The sequence below is a fragment of the Rhincodon typus genome, chromosome 14 (genome assembly GCF_021869965.1).
Source record: "Rhincodon typus isolate 14 chromosome 14, sRhiTyp1.1, whole genome shotgun sequence".
Classification (NCBI taxonomy): Eukaryota; Metazoa; Chordata; class Chondrichthyes; order Orectolobiformes; family Rhincodontidae; genus Rhincodon; species Rhincodon typus.
Window position 1 is genome coordinate 60,721,742 of NC_063345.1, and position 4,957 is coordinate 60,726,698.

Consider the following 4,957-nt stretch of genomic DNA (forward strand, 5'->3'; position numbering starts at 1 on the left):
TAGGTGACTGTCTGTGTGGAGTTTGCACATTCTCCCTGTGTCTGTGTGGGTTTCTTCGCACAGTCCAAGGATGTGCAGGTTAGGTGAATTAGCCATGGGAAATATCGGGTTGGGGGTGTGGGCCTGGATGGGATGCTTGTTGGGGAGTCCCTGTGGACTGAATGGCCTACTTCTGGACTGTAAGGATTCTACTCTATGATTAACTGTAGGACCAGAATTAATACAGGGCAGAAATCTGTGAATTGTTAACTTTAATAAATAAATAAATTGCCTAAATATTAACCTGACATTGTTATATGATCTGTGACCTTCCCAAGAGTAATGAACATCACCACTCCAGGTTCTCATTTCACCTGAGCATGATTGGTCTCTTTCATCCTGCAAATTAAAACTGTATGAAATGGGTGCAGGATATTTTTATTCCATATTGTATACTAAATGCCTTCTATTTCGATCCATTTCTCTACCACTCCAAAATTTTAATTATGATAGATGGTATCAACTTTAAATTTGCTGGAGATCCAATTTAATTGAACTCTGTTTCATTTCCTGTTGTTACCTATCTGATTCATCCCATAAGGTTGCGAGCCAGCAGGAAATCTAAAATCAGGAGTTTGTAAATTGAATGTTCCAGTGCACAAACCATTTGGCCCATCAAAACTACATTGCCAATCTTCTGGTCCTGAGTTTCATTCACTAACAGCATACCTTCTCCCCCTTCTTATTCCCCACCTTTAAAATATCTTTTCTTCATGGAACTGTCCAATTATGTTATAAAGTAAATTACGTGTTTAATTTCAAGATCAATCTATTCCACATTCCAGGCATTAATTTGATAAAGAACTTATTTTCTTACCGCAAATTGTGTCTTAAACATATGCCCTCTCAGAATCGTTTTGACATAAAGTGGATCACTTCAGACTTACTGCAATCCTTCACAATCTTTAAGATTGTCATTTGGTCACTGTTTAACGTCTTTAGTCCGATTGGGAAAAAGCCTCTAAAGTTTCCCTTCATAACAGTTTGCTCTCAGCCATAGCAAAATACTCCACTGGATCTTTTCCCCTTACTTCACTATCTCAACTGCAGTTGGCACTTAAAACTACATATAATTCTCCGACCGCGTCCTAATAATTCCTTGTACAAGCTCAGTATCACATTCTCAGAAGAAAGAAGTAAGTGTTTAATGGTACTACGCAATCATTTTTTCACTTTTAGCCATACACCAACATTTTTGTCCTCCTCCCTGTTTATAACCTTAGAGTTTATGGTGCATTAGAAGTGCTATTTGGATCTGTAACACCCCTGAAGGCAGTGGTTCAAAAACTGATCACCCTCGTGAGGGTGTACGCTTTGGATCTGCCATGGATCTCTGACAGAGGATACATGGCGTGCCACTTTGAACTGGCATTTGTGCGTTCCCTACAAGTATGGGAAGCAACTGAATATGTGCTTTTACAAATGGCACACAGCTCTACTGACGTAGTGGCTGGTATTTTCCAAATTTGCAGCAGGCAGCTCTATTCAACAGGTTAGCACAAGTCAAGCTCTGCGCTAGCTTTAGTTAAAAAAACAGGAACACAACCTGTGGGAAAGACAATTTTGACAAACCGCTACTTTTGCAAACCTTTTAAAAGTAATCTTAAATTTGTTTTTTTTCGGGGAGGTGTTCAGGTGAATTTCTGGATTTGACATCGATGGCAGAGGAGTAGGTGACCACACAAAGGCTGTGAGGGTGGCATTGGCATTGCCTTTAGATCTGCAGCCAGTCACTCAGATACTGGTGCTTTGTGTTCATTATAGACTGGGCACCATGAAGATTAGCACATGGTGAGTCACCAGGCACAAATGGGCTGTAGCTAGGGCGGAGGAAAAGGTAATTCATGTGCTAACTCCCCAGAGGGCAAGATCGCAAAATAGATCTGCTGCAGGAATCACAGAGGAGGATGTCAATGGGTAGCCTATGGGTCATGAGCACTAGATTGCGTGATTCATTGGCTAGTCTGCCAAACAGCCTCTTGGCACTGTTGTCATGTCTAGTAAAGTTGTGTCATATTTGTAACTTTAATTATCCACTACATTTCGTCCAGAATTTTCTGAAAGGCCACCTAATTTTAAAAATTGCCTTTACAAGGATATAAGATGACTGTCGTGGGTGACATGATTTCTGCAATTTCTGCACAGCCTCAGAAATATCGCAAGTCTTTGGAAAGTTACTAATTGAATGACCATGGGCAGCGCATCCTTTGAATTTACATACCAAGTCAAAATTATTTGTGCAATTCACATTTTCTATTATCAATGTAATTGCCCAAAATTCTAAACCTATAGACTTTTAGACTTACTGTCCCTGAATTCAATATTGCACAAAAGAGCTGTAAACATCTAATTAAGTCGTATGTAGGTGTGTGCCACTACCTAGAGATAGTAATGAACTTCAAATTATTCTGGTTGTCAATATAACTGTTACTCAAACTATCTTCATTAATAGTGATTAAAACTATCTTCAGATAATCAATCATCCTTATTGCCTCACATAGCCAGGGACCCAGGGTCGTTTCCAGCCTTGGGTGACTGTCTGGGTGGATTTCGCACATTCTCCCCGTGTCTGCGCGAGTTTCTGCCGGGTGCTCCAGTTTCCTGCCACAGTCCAAAAAAGTGCAGGTTAGGTGGATTGGTCCTGGTAGATGCAGGGATATTGGTACAGGGTAGAGGGCTGAGTTTGGTAGGATACTCTTCGGAGGGTCAGTGCAGACTCGGTGAGCTGAACGGCCCCTTTTCACCATGTATGGATTCTATGTTTCTAAAAAAAGTTGTCTAAATAATGTCACAAGAAACAGAGGCAGCAACATCTATGTCTTGAAACTGAAGACTGACACATTGCAAGGTATCCAAGCTGTCCCTTTTAAATCTCCCTGTACAGAAAACCGATCTCTTAGATTAAGAGGCCAAACGCTACCTTAATGCGATGGGGAGAAGGCAAGAAAATGGGGTTGAGAAATGTATCAGCATGATCGAATAGTGGAGCAGACCACTGTGCCACAAGACCGACTTTTGTACAGTTTAAATGGCCTAATTTGGCCCCTAACTCTTATGGTCTATAATCTAAAATTCACCTGTTTGAGGGAATCCCTGTAACAGTTTTGATAGACAAAACTTCAGCTATTGAATTCTCCTATCCATACTTCAAAATTGGAAAAGAACCCTTTCTTCACTTGGCCTGTCCTGAGACGAACAAATCTAATGATTTATAAACTATTCCTTTGTCTATCACTTGTAAACATGCACTTTCTCCTCTAACTGCATTTTCATCTACAGTGAAAGAGAGTGGTGAGTGACTGATGAAGTTGTAGATTTCAGGATGAGTTTATGCATTAATAATCCTCTTTATTTAAACTGTACAAAAGTCGGTCTTGTGGCACAGTGGTAGCATCTCTACCTCTAAACCAAGAAGTTCAGGGTTCATTCTCACACTAAAACTTAAGGCTGATGGAAAAAGCATTCTTAACCTGGTCAAATAGATTGATTTCCTAAAAGTAAGCCTGCAGGTGCAAAAGGCAGTAAGGAAGGCAAATGGTATGTTGGCCATCAGAACAACAGGATTTGAATACAGGATCAGGGAGGTCTTGCTGCAATTTTACAGGGCCTTGGCGAGATCACACCTGGAGTATTGTGTCTTCTTATCTGAGGCAGGATGGTCTGGCTATGGAGGGAGTGCAACAAAGATTAATAGCGACTGGATTAGTTAGGACTAAATTCACAGGAGTTTAGAAGAATGAGGGGGATCTCATCAAAACCTATAAAATTGTAACTGAATTACAAAGGGTAATGCAGGAAGGATATTCCTGTTCACAGGGGTGTCCAAAACCACGGGTCACAGGCTATGGATAGGGGGTAGGCCATTTAGGACTGAGATAAGGAGAAATTTCTTCATCCAGAGAGTGGTGGGCCTGTCGAACTGTCTGCCGTAGAAAATGGTTGAAGCCAAAATATTTTTCAAGAAAGATATGGAAATAGTTCTTAGGGCTAAAAGAATCAAAAGATAGTGGATGAAAGCAGAAACAAGGTACTGAGTTGGATGATCAGCCAATATTGAGTAGCAGAGCAGGCTTGAAGGGCAGAATGGCCTACTCTAGTTCCTAATTTCTATGTAAAAACATTCTGCTGATTAGTTAAAATGAATGTGCACCAATACAATCACCTATCAGTCTCAATCTTTTATAAAGTAAACACTGATTATGGGCAGTAAGGAAAGAAGAGTTACAGTTCTGAACATCCCTGTCCATAGCACTGTCAAGGAATTTGATAGTTTACAGCTTAATGAGGCATAAATGCATAACCTGGAGCCCAGCCTTCCCATCCTGGAAGCAGTGCCACGTCAACATGAGCAGATCCAATGGCAATACAGCTTCAATTGCAACACAGGCAGAAGCAAGACTGAAGGTTGGAGCAATCAGGTCTCTGCTGTTTGGAGACACACTTAACTCAAAGAAAGATGGTCATATTTGTTGGAGATTAGACTCAGAATTTCACTGCAGGAGATCTACAGGCCAGTACCCTAGACCTAACTATCTTCAGCTGCTTCGATGATCTTCCCCATATCACTAAGTTAAAGGTGAGGATATTCACTGAAGTTTGGACAATGTCCAGCACCATTCACAACTTCCTGAAGCAGGTTATACACACATACAGGAGGACCTGTATGACATTCAGGCTTGAACCCTAGCAATGTAACAAGTAACATTCACAACTCACAAGTGACCATCTCCAAAAAGAGAGAAAATAAAGGGTGGCATGGTGGCTCAGTGTTTAGTCCTGTTGCCTCACAGTGCTAGGGACCTGGGTTCAATTCCACGCTCGGTTGATTGTCTGTGAGGAGTTTGCACATTCTCCCCGTGTATGCGTGTGTTTCCTCCAGATGTTCTGGCTTTCTCCCACGGTCCAAATATATGCAGGT